The sequence below is a fragment of the Ambystoma mexicanum genome, chromosome 2q, assembly GCF_040938575.1.
Source record: "Ambystoma mexicanum isolate Mex_15411 chromosome 2q, UKY_AmexF1_1, whole genome shotgun sequence".
Classification (NCBI taxonomy): Eukaryota; Metazoa; Chordata; class Amphibia; order Caudata; family Ambystomatidae; genus Ambystoma; species Ambystoma mexicanum.
This window is the reverse complement of record NC_090924.1, coordinates 1,040,451,551-1,040,464,005: the sequence shown is the minus strand read 5'-3', so window position 1 is coordinate 1,040,464,005 and position 12,455 is coordinate 1,040,451,551. Positions and strand designations below refer to the sequence as shown.

The 12,455-nt window shown below is 45.8% G+C and overlaps 1 protein-coding gene across 1 annotated transcript in view; it reads left to right on the top strand.

The window, feature by feature from the left end:
* FAM171A1 (family with sequence similarity 171 member A1) overlaps positions 1 to 12,455 on the top strand; it is a 718,266-nt gene that overhangs the window by 426,260 nt on the left and 279,551 nt on the right. The gene's annotated exons all lie outside the window — the stretch shown is intronic.

The following is a 12,455-nucleotide window of genomic DNA, read 5'->3' as shown; positions in this document are numbered from 1 at the left end:
TCCTCAGCAAGGCGGTAGTGGAATGGCATTATGATATAGTCAAATCGTGCAGTTGGTTGGAAGTTTGCTAACTGTGTACAGACTGCTGCGAGAGAGTGACTGCGGCTAAAGCGCTCTGCAAACGCATTGCTCTCCATGGCCACACCAATGTTCGAATTTTATGAGTCGATAATTTAGTCTGTAGCTGGCAGTACCGCGTAGTAATGGCCCGCTGTCCCGCCCGAGGGACGAGGCGGCATTGCGATTTGACGCCTGCCATTACCACATGGTACAGCTTGACACGGATGCCATGATCACCATTAGTACACCTGGCGAAATGGGTGGAGAGAACCAAAAGAAAAAAAATCAAGGTAGGTGTGTGTGCACGGGAACATGCTGTGACCACAAGTGCAGCAGCAAACCAGGAGGGGAAAGGGGACGAGCAGTGCTGGTCATTGGGCCGGCTCTCGGCGGATCTGGGGATCCGGCCAGAGTCAGCCGCCCAAGACCATGAAAAGCGCTGGAATAGTTAAAAAATAATAATAATAAAAAGGAAAGCGCACGCGACGGCAGCCTTGCCTTTTACCGCGGCTTTGGCACTGGTGTGTAATGCACAATGCTCGCTACATGTACAACTGATGTGTAATGCACAATGCTCGCTACATGTACAACTGATTCCTTTCAGTTGTACATGTAGCGAGCATTGTGCATTACACACCAGTGCCAAAGCCGCGGTAAAAGGCAAGGCTGCCGTCGCGGGCGTTTTTTTTTTACCTATTCCAGCATTGCTGGATGTCCATTACGAGCTCGCCCCCCCCCCAGACTCCTCCCCCACCACGGCCCTTTTGTTGTGGGATCCCCCACCACATTTTTTCCATTTCCACCACTGGGGACGAGGAGGCAGATGGTAGGAGCTAGCAGAAGATGGGAGCGGAGAGCAGGACTACATGAGGACCATGGTGGGGGGGGGGGGGTGTGGAGAATTGAGGCACGGCGTGGCGAAGGGGCCTGCGCTTTCACGTCGTGAGGAGCAGGGGGGCCACGTGAGAGGAAGCTGGCCCTTAGAACGCACGACTATCCTGGCAGATGCACATTGCAAGGTGCTCATCGAGGTCATTCGGCATGTCTTTATGACGGACATGTGATTCCACAGTCGGTTCTCTCATAGTCTTATCGCTACCATGAATAGTTTGTTTTGCTTTTTCCTTGACTTGCTTTTCTCATTGGCATGTCACTATGTGGGGCCGGTGCACAACTGAAAGCCTGCAGTTTCCAGAGGTGCTTGGAAATGTATCAACGATGCAGAGAGCTTTCCAGGTAAAGGCTTTTTCGCCACTGTCCCTGTCCATAGTATTTAAAATGCAAAAAGTTGAATAATATAGGTCGAGAAATTAGACGTGCTTTCTAATGGTACTATACTTTTGGAAATGTGCTTTCTATATTAAACGTGATCATGCCTGGTTCTACTTGAATATTGCGACCACCTTTAAGCTTTCTGCCATTTAAACTCTGGATGTGGAAATTAAATGGCTGCAGGGTGTTTGCATTCAACCCTAATTTACTTGTACTACTAAGTCAATAATGGAACATCATGTTTGTAGTTGCTTACAGTGAATGACCAATGTATTCTAACATGTCTTCTTTGCTTATCTTCACCCTTAACGGGTCTTTTCACATTTAGACTCATGACTTAATTAAAATACTGAAGTTGATACTTGTGCAATAAGAACAATATGACCACAAGATAAACAGGGGCCTGTTGAAATCGGGGCGTTGATGGGGGTAGTCCAGAGCAATTTGATATCCTCATGCTTTAAAACCGAGTTGGAGGCAGGAGTGCCGAAACCTGCTTCATGCTGTTAGCGGCCACGGTGCAGCTGCTACAGTAGCAGGACATCGCATGACCGCTTCTGAAGAAGCAATAGCCCCAGTTCCTACCTTACCCGCCTCCCTTCTAACTTGTGTGTGGGCACTTTTTACCCCCACCTTACACATGCTGTTCGCTAGACTGGATATATGCAGATGAAATCCTGGGTGGCAATGGAAGAGGAGCTGGAGCGAACGTATTCATTTTAGTTAATTAATAATCTTGTACAATGCCATTGAGAGCAGGCAGGGCCATTGTTAACCGAACGTTGAGCTGCCAGGGTGAGTCCCTTACAAATTTGCCTGGTTCAGACTTCCTCAAATGACCTACTATTTTTCTATTATTAACTTATGCACTTAAAATGAAATGCATACATCCCTTCATTATCGCTGGAGCTTTAGCAACAGTTTAAGTGACTTGCCCTGATTTCTCTGCATGGAGTTTCTCAATGGCTCTTTAGTGATTCGCCTGGGCTTCTTTGAGAATCATTGCTCTGCTGGATTGTTGGCTTCCAGAGTGCTGGAGCACAGCCAATTGTTTGGTGATTACTCTGACATTCGAGCAGCTTCAATGTTTTTGGTGACTTGTGCCTTCACCCACCCTAAGTGTGCCAGTGAAAGGGAGGGGAGGTGAGACTGACTGTGGCGGCGCCTCGAGCAATTCTGTTGCCCCAGTGACTGCTCGTACGAATTATAGCCCCGAATCTTGGCGATATTTATCCGATTTTAGACACTCAGCATGCAAAGTGGCATCAAACAGTATTTATTTAAAAAAATAAATGTTTACTAAAAAAGTTGGGAGCAGCAAGGGGCAGACTGCACCAAGAACTTCCACATGCCTCCAGTAGGACAGCAAAGTCGCCATCAGTATTCTTGTTGCAGTCGAATCGGTTTTAGGCTCTGAAAATTGAACCTCCAGTTGAGGCTCTAGAAACAAGCCCATTTAGAGCAAAGATTCGACAAATCACCCCATTCCAACAAGAGGACGATAGCCAAAATCGAACCACCAATTCAAAACCACCCTAGTGGTGGGCACCAACTGTGTTATGAAAGCTGGAGCTCTCTGCACAGCTGTTGACCGTTACAGTAATTGATCTGTTCAGAGTTTGTAACTATACTTATTCCCTGGCAGAGTTACATTCTTGGACACCTGGGATGTATGTTTGAGCAATTTCACTACTCCAAATGAGAAGAGTTGGGCTTGTGGAGATACACAATGGGGGCCACATGGATGCCTGTGGTAATCAAAGTTGCCCGGTGGCAGTCAAGGGAGATGAAAAGTGTGCGAGTTGCGGGTCCCATGCTGAAAGTCCATTGCACTTTTGTGCCATGGTAGTCCACCGACTTAACACATCTTGTCATGAGGGCAAGTTGTATTTTGAGCTATGCTCCTCTATGGCGTTCAGCTTACCCACAGATTCTAACTTTGGTGGTTTTAGTTCAGGCGTCTCTAACCTTTGGCTAGCCCGTTTTGGACTAGAACCCCCATGCGCGCTAGCCATCCTACACAGTGGTGAGGGATCTTCAGAGTCTTAGTCCAGAACATCTGAAGAGCAGCGAGTTGCAGATCCCTGTTCTTGCTTCTGTACCCCCACTCCTCCCCTCTCACGTGTCATCAGGCCAAACTGGAGTATGACTTCCTTGATTTATTAAATCGTCAACACAGTTGTTGCATACTGTATGGGTTGGGGGTCAGTTGTAACCCTGGGTTGTCCTTATGGCATGTCCAGATCCATTTATGGAAAGGACCCCTATAAAGTTTGAACGTGATTTTCCTCAGACCCTTCCATAATCCTCCCTTGTGAGCCATATATGCAGCATTAGCCATAGAAGACGTATGAAGGACAATATTACTCTATGTATTGTGCGCTATTAATCAACTGGGTAGCATTGCTGCTTCTCAACTGTGAGCCTTATCCTCAAGTGGCGCACTTACTTTGGCCTTACTGGCACCGAGAAATTAATCACAATGATGGTGGCATGAATTTCCTGGATTGATAGTGGTGTGGAGAGTTTATTGGCAACTCTAGTATCCAGGGGTGTACACAGACAACTCTACTACATTTTGATCTGGTAGGGGTTCTTGAACTACCCACCTCTAACACTTGAATTATGAGGAACGCAGTTGGTGCTGGATCTAATGGTAGACGGGCAGCAGTAATTATCAAAGCATCCTTTGAACTCTGCATCACTTCGTTTTCGGTCTTGGATTATTGCCAGTTTAGGCAACAATCTGTTTTAACTTGGTCTTGTGTTTTCCCAATGCATCCCCATTTCCCCCCAGGAATATTTGTAAATTGGATGAAAGATGTGGTTTAAAAAAAAAATACGTTTTCAGTATGTTTTTAGTACAATAAGTGTGTGCCGGTTAAAATAAATTCGGGAGTGATTTACAATACCAGGATTTGATGGTCTTGTGTGTTTTGTGTGCACGACTAGTTTGATAGTAAACTGGGTTCCCCAACCCTTTAAGATGAGTAGCAATACACTGGAGATGGATGGGGATGCAGATTTTATTCATGCATCAATCAAAACGACTCGGGTAGTTTGGCAAAAGGGGAGTCCGTTTGAGGGAGTGATTGGCTCTAAGTGACTATCTAGTATAAGTTCCATATCGGTATAGAACCGTGAAGGAGAGTGATAGGGTACTTAACATCAGGTGGGGCAACTAAGCCCTACCCTCAAAATGGCCCCTATGAACATCACTAAATACATGACGTTCCATCGGCTATACAAACTATAGGACGCTAAATTACATGGTCCTCTACAATTGGTTGGCTTCTAGCCCCCGTCCGTACTTTCCCACCTACGTCTAACAGCATGCAGACTGAACGTCCAGGTGCTGGTGGGTTCACTATAACACTAGCTTCCTACCAATTAATATATTAATTCATCATCACCTCAATGGTCCAGTGTCAATTAGTGCTTTGAAGTTTGGCCTTGAGTTTGTACTGTGCTCTGAGAATTTTTAAGGAGTGAAGGCACAGCCTTCCCTTGTGCGTAGGTCTGACCACATCGATCGTCCAATTTCTTCCTTCTACGTGACTGGACACCATAAAATCGAGCCTTTTCGTATTTATTTAATATCATTTTTTAATAGTCCTCTGACGTCTTTTGTTTTGCTCAAGCCTCCTAAAGAGGAACCTCTTGTTCCTTCACACAATTTGTATCCAATGTCAGCCAATTGCTGTTTGATAAGACTTTGGCTTCTTGTCTCATCCAACTCCTTCTACTGAGATTCATTTGTAATAAAAATGGCTTTTAACTGCGACACACTGAAGTGAGGCCTTGTTCATGTTCAGCACTGCTTTATAATGCATAGTGGAAACATCCATCTTTTATTTGTCTATATATATGCGCTTGCCGCAATCTATTAACTATAAAGCTTAAAGTTAGCTTTCAAGATTATTTTGCTACTTGTGTGTCTGTGGCATCTGTACATGTACAAACTAACTTAATGTCTTCATCTCTGTCTGTGGCATGCGCTTCTTCACCTTGATCCCAAGATGTCACTTATCCTTGGCACTTTTTTGATGCCTTATACAATATCAGCATTCTCTGGTCTCTGCATCTCTTCTGTGTGCGTCATCCCTTTCTGTGTGACGTCACCATTTATCCTTGCCTTTCATCTGCTCTGCTTCTACAGGAATCTCATTTAAATGGCCATCATATTGTCTTGCATGTAGGTACTGTTTTCTCAATGGGTACCTTGCCTCCCAGATTCTCTTAGGTACTGGTCCTCTTATGGGTACTGCACAGAGTGGTTTACCTGTTCCGCATACGTCACACACTTTGGTTCCCACTCTATAGGTAATAATGGCGGGGTAGGGGGGGGGGAGTACTTGGCTCCTCCTCTACAGTAGATCAACTTTAGCTTTCATGTGCAGCGGTCTATGGACCTTCCCTACAGGTATACATGTATTCAAATGGCCAAATGAATCCACTGAACCAGTACACACACAAATTGCACTGCCAAGAATGTTTGGTTATTTGACGCATGCTGTAAGGGTTGGAACACATGGCTACAATAACCAATTCCCACACAAAACCTCTGGTGGGAACCTCAGTCTCCCTGCTCGTTTTCTGGAGCCCAGTATCCTATTTTGTGCAAGCAATTTTACTTGGGCAAGGAAGAACCCAAGATAATCAAAGAAATATTTCAGATAATGTGACTATGCCTGGAAAAAGTCCCAAGAATTGACTTGTTGGACTGGCTGGACTCTGTCAGGGCTGACCAACCCGAGGCCTCAAGGGCCGGAATCCTTATGGGTTTTCAGGCTATGCCTCAATAATATTCATGAGCAAAAATGTGCATACATTTATAATCATTGTATGCAAATCTAGCTCATGAATATTAATGCGTGATATCCTGATCCAACCTGTTTCCTGCCTTCGAGGCCTGGAGTTGGACAACCCTGCTCTACGCTTGGCACAATGCCAGTGCAGGAAGAACACCACCTTGGAGTCCTAGATGACAATAGCCTTTATACAGCAAATATAAACTTGCTTTTAAATAATGAATTTTGCCATCTGCACATGCAAAGAGCAATCCTACCTACCAGCCATCCACCCACAGCATCTCCACTGCTGTAAAATTGCTTTAGTTCTTGGAGGGGGGTAACAGGGCTCCTGCAAAAAGTATCCAATGATCTTATATGAACAAAGCTGCATGGACCTATCAAGTTGATCTTGCGGTTACAAGTGGGCTATGAATGCATAGAAAGTCGCCTCGAAGTTAATGTGGCAACAGAATGTGTGTTTGTTCTGTTATTAGCAATGTCATTATTTGTTTTTGTGCAAAGATTTAAAATGTTCACCAATTCCAGAGTGACGGGAACCTGTCTGCGGTAATTTGCATTACTCAAATGCTCATGTGCGTTAAATTTAATGGGGACAGACTTGGCAAATGTGAAGCCAAAGTCCCTGCGACCCATTCAGCACCACGCAGAGAAGTTTCAGCAAAGCCCCTCTCCCATCTCGGCAACGCATAAGAGTGAAGTCACAGTAAAAATGTTACAGGGGGTCAATGTTAGTATGAGCGGTACTAAAATGAGGGATAGACATGGGCAAAGGATGGCCAAGCAGGTGGATGCATCCCCAACATGTTCACCTGCTCACTTTATGTACGAAACCTACAATGGGGCTACCTGTGAATTTCATGAAACCTCTACGTACACGCATTAGCACTGCAGCATTTCAAGCCCAAAGAATGATTAAAACGAAATTCTCGAAAGTCCCTTTTAAGCATGCTAACCGGCAGAGACATTCCGCTCAAGCCCTATTCAATGGGCTGGATAAATGAGTAATGCAAGCGATTGGTACCTGTAACAAAGAAGGGGGTACCAATTATGTGTACATTGCTTAAGCAGGTGGTTTCCTTTTTGAGCTACTGATTCTATATGTAAACATTATCAATGATGTGAATTTCTTTTGAAATCCTTGTTTAAAGGGAATGATTGGGTTATCCGCAGATCAGCAGTGCTTTTAGTGGGGCGAGGGTTTGAGGGTGGGCTCCAACAAGGGGGTGTGTCCTAAGTAAGCAAGAGAGGTGTGGCGCATTAATGCACCCTCTCCTTTCTTTGCATGTGTTTAAGAAACAAGAGGGGGCATCAAAAGAATTGATATCCGTGTGCCCTGCCTCTACTTTTGTTTATTTGTGAGAGGTGACAAACCCCTCATGCAGCCCCTTATCTCACGTGAGCGCTGGGGTTAAAGGGCTGCATGTGAGGATGGGGCGCCTCCTTTTTTTGCAATGAGAAGCTCAGAGCTGCAGGCAGCCCTTTGACAATGCAGCTCTGAGCCAAAAGGCTGCCTGAGGATATTTGCGCCTCCAGGGCTAGTCTGGGGGACAGGGGGAGCAGCCTGGCATGGCCCCGGATCGAGGCACCTTTTGAAGACTGCCATGCCCTGGCCCACTTAAAGTCCAGCAGACCAGTGATGGATTACTGGTGATGCTGGCTGTCACTAAGGTGCATGCCTGCATTTCCTTCAATGAAGGCCTTGCATACTTAATGCCTCAGATGAAGCCCAGGCCTCCCCAGTCTGTTTTCAATTAATTTTCTTCATTTGGTTCTATGGAGGAATTTAGTTTAGATGCACAAGCGGCGTCCTCTCCCACTTACCAGCATCCCATTGGGTATAAAGTTGGTCACCAACATCTATTTGCCGATCTGTGAAAACAAACAAATGAACAGCATACACGTGCTTTTGATGATGGCACATTCATATTTTTGGTTCTGTTCTTTTACAGTGTGTTTTATTCTGCATGCAAACGTTCCGCTGCCTTCATCACATAAGGGCGGGTGACGAGTTCTGTCTGCTTTGGAACATGGGAAAATTTGTGTTTGTATTCATTTACTAATGCAAGTGCTGCTGGGGGCTGTAGAGCTCACCTTCCTCCATGGGAGCATCAGCCCTGCAGTCGCTTGAATTCCATTCAAACTAGAAATAAGGGTGGCCATGGATGTCTTCCACATGCTTACATTCCACTATACATTGCAAAAGGAAAACTCTGATGGGATCTTTCTCGCCCCGCCTAGGGGAGCATTGGCCAAGAAATTGGCAGAAAAGGGTGAGAGCGGGGGGGCAAGTTCACTCAGAAAAAACGCAAAAAATGGAAAGACAGAGTGAAATGGGTCCAATAAGATCTAAGAAGCATGTAGTGAAAACAGGTGCCTTGGTAAAATGACTGTTTCTCTAGTCTTCAAATTTGCAATTCAAGACTTTTGATGCAGATTTATGAACAGTGTTAGAAATCACCATTTTTGGTTAATGTGGTTTACAGAGGAAATGTGTTATACTGCTGATGAAACCTTGCCCTTGAAATGAATTCAAATGGCACATTTTGTATATAAGAAGTTAGCCAGTAGAAATGTTTCCTGCCATACCAAAATCCCCATCCCGTACTCCTAGAAGCAGGAGATACTATTCTCTGTTCCTCAATATAAGAAGAGTTCATATTTCCAGGCGGTGTGATCCAGACCAAGTATCCTCGATATGAGACGAGTTGATATTTCTAGGCGGTGTGTGCCAGACCAAGTCAAACAGAAGGCTGGACGCCATTCACACACTGCTTTATAAATGGGACAGAAATGGCAACTTGATAGACCACTTGTAAGTATATGTAACATTGTTTGTACACAAGTAAAAAGATAGGGCCTGATCCATCGATGTTCAGTGGCACAAATGAAACGTTCACCAGAAAGCCTGATATTTCTTTTTTCTTCCTTTTTTTGGTTCATTTTCTTTTTTTGTACCTGCTACTTTGTTAATTGGCATTTATATAGTGTCCTATATATCATTGGTATGACCTCAAAGTGCTGGTTGGTTGAATGCCTTCAGGGACCATAGTCCAGGTCAGTTGAGAGAGTAGGGTGCTTGGGTGCACCAGTTATGTGTGCACCTGATGTGATTGCCTGATGGTAGCTGCATTTTAGCATTAGGTGTGGTGGTATGATGTTGGTTGAATGTGAGCAGTCTGGTGGGTGGACACCAAGACTGGGTTCTGGCTATATTAGGCCTGTAGGACGCTTATGTGTGCAGCTTGGCCGGTTTGTCATGGGATATAGATGTGTTTTATTAGAATGTTGTTCATGGGGTAATGTTCGTATGTGAGCAGCAAGGCTGAATTGATCGAGGGGTGTAGCTGCACTCTAATTTTGTGATGGTGTAGAGAGTAAGCATAGTAATATGGGATGAGAATGTTTGCATGGGGTTATGATCTAAGGAGATCGATATTCTGCATTTCAGGCATGCGGTTGCTTATAGCGAATTAATAAGCGTATTCAGTGATGACATTGTTTGGGATCTCATTGAGCATTAGTCATTGGGTTGCTGGGGTTCAATCGCTTCAGAAGGTTATGGTTGTATTACAGAAATATCCACGTTTTTATAGCTTAGCGGAACATCATATAGTCTTGAGTGTGTCGAATATGAGGGGGAAGAGTTCCACAGAGTTTGGGCCAAGGTTGAGAAACTTGATCCTCCGATCCAGACAGAGTTAGAGGAAGGAATCCCTAGAAGGAGGGCAGTGCTTGATCTTAAAGTGTGGGATGGGAGGTATGGTTTTATCTTTTCTTGTAGGTATATTGGGCCGGTCTTGTGTACTGCTCGGTGAGAGATATAGGGTCTTGAAGGTGGCCCCTCATCCGACTGGGAGCCAGTGGAGGGTTCGTAGAGCTGTGAGATGTGTTCTTTGACCCAGGGCAAGGAGCAGTTTTGCAGCAGCATTTTGGGCTCTTTGGAGTTTAAGTTGGTATGCCAAGGCTCCTAGGTATAGGGAGTTCGCATATTCCAGTCTCGACATCACAATAACTGCAGCAAGTCTGTTCAGGTAGGAGAGGTAGGAAAAAATGTGTGAGGTTTGAGGTGGTAGTGACCGCATTTTGACACATTTTTCATCTGATGGAAGAGGGTCAGGCCTGAGTTCATTATTCAACCTAGGGTTTTCATTGTATCGGGAGGGGGGGCGAGGGATGAGGGCAAAGGTAGCAGATGTGGTAGAAGGGCAGTATTGCCACACATCATGATTTCAGTTTTAGCAGGGTTCAAAAGGAGGTGGTTCATTGTCGCCCATCAATCAATATTGCAGAGACAGGCTTCAAGGTCGGGAAGGGGGGTTCGTGCCTGACTTGGGAATTCTTCGTATAATTTGGGTATCGTCAGCAAAGTTGTAACAGGAGATGTTGTGCATGCAGATGATTCCTGGTAGAGTGGTCACATAGAGGTTCAACAGGAGAGCAGACAGGCATGCGCCTTGGTGTTCTCCAGTGTTCATTGAGCAAGCAGTTGAGACGTAAGGGGAGAGGAGGGTTATTTGTTGCTGAGGAAGGACTCGACCCATTTGAGAGCAGTGCCACGGATTCCTAGGGAGTGAAGGCGGTCAAGGAAGATTGAGTGGTTAACTGTGTCAAAAGCTGCAGAGAGATTGGAGAGAATCGATGCTGCACAGCCTTCAGAGTCTGCAGTGACATTGAGATCATCACAGATCGATATCAGAGTGGTTTCAGTCCCATGTTGCGGTCTGAAGCCTGATTGTGCGAGGCCAAAGAGGAAGTTGGATTCTACAAAGGTGTTGATCTGGGTGTATGCAGTCCGGTCAATGAGTTTTGCGAGAAATCTGGTGTTGGAGATCGGTCTGTAATTCTTGGGGTCAAGCGGGTCATGGGATGCCTTTTTTAGAAGTGGCTTGACATGCGCTATTTTGAAGGCATCAGGGAAGATGCCAGAGGTGAGGGATTCATTTAGAATGGGTCTTGCATGTTCTCCTACGCAGGTAGACGAGAATATTTATTTCAGGACAGAGGCTGGGCAGGGGTTGAGGGGTGACCCAGAGGGTTTGCTGGCTGATAGGTCAAGGAACTAGTCTCTGGAGATGGGGTTGAAGGAGTCGAAGGTAGGGAAATCGGGCGTTGGGGCAAGGGGACCAGGAGGAGCAGTGATTGGGGGACGGTGGGAGGAAGGATAGTTTGGTGTTAAGGGATATTGTCCTGTCGAGAGCGGTGTTGTAGAAGTGTAAGGAGAGGGAATCGCAGAGTGATTGTGTGGGGGTGGATTGGGTAGAGGAGCAAGTGGGTTTGATGAATTCTGATATGATCGTGTGGAGTTCTTTGCTGCGGTTGCCACAGTTGAGAATTTGTTTATTGTAATAGGCTTTTATGACCTTTCGGATTTCAGCTTTGTAGTTGCGGCGGAGCAGGGAGAACATGGATCTGCTGAGATTGGTTTTTCGGTTTTAGATGCTAGCCATTTTTGTTCAAGGGAGTGATTTAGTTTTTTGGCATTCCTTGGGGGGGTGCATGAACCATTGGGGGGGACGGTCCATTGCGTGAGGAAGTGGGGCACACGGGGGTGAGGGGAATTAGTGAGTCGCTAAGCCAGGAGTTGAAGGTTATGGCTCTATCGGGGCAGAGCATTGCAGTGGGTTGAAGAAGCATGTATTCAGCTGGTCGGGAAGGATCTTGAATTTGTTCCAGCATTTGAGATCCCGAGGGGGTGGGTGTGGGGAGCTGTCGGAGGAGGGGCAGGGGTGTGGATAGAGAAAGGGATAGCATAGTGGTTGGTCCAGATGAGTGGTTTGGGACGGGATAAGTAAACCAGGTCATTGGAGCTGAAAATTGCTTCAAGGGTGTGCCCATCTGAGTGGGTTGGACCAGTCGTATGATGGTAGAGGTTGAGTGTATCAATACAACCGGCGGATGAATCATGGGGTTAGTGGGGATATCAAACCAGATATTGGTCTACTAGGAGTGTAAGAATTGGGTGATTTACTTGAATGAATGGTAGCTATTGAATCACAGAGATTGTTGGCGAAATGTGTGTCGTATCCAGGGGATCTGTAGATGAGGAGGAAGCTGTGGGTGAAGGTCGGTGGTAGAGATAGTTTTACTAGAAAGGATTCACAGGATGCAGAGCATGTCTGGGATTCGACGCGTGAGACGGAGAAATGACGATTGAAGAGGAATGCCACTTGCCACCTCTGGAGGGTCTAGTGTGGGTGATGAGAGAGTAGCCAGGGGGGTGGGGGGAGAAGGTTTTGTATGCTACAGGGGCAAAGTCATGGGAGAACCAGGTTTTGGTGATAAAAAACGAGGTCTGGCTTGTCGGAGGAT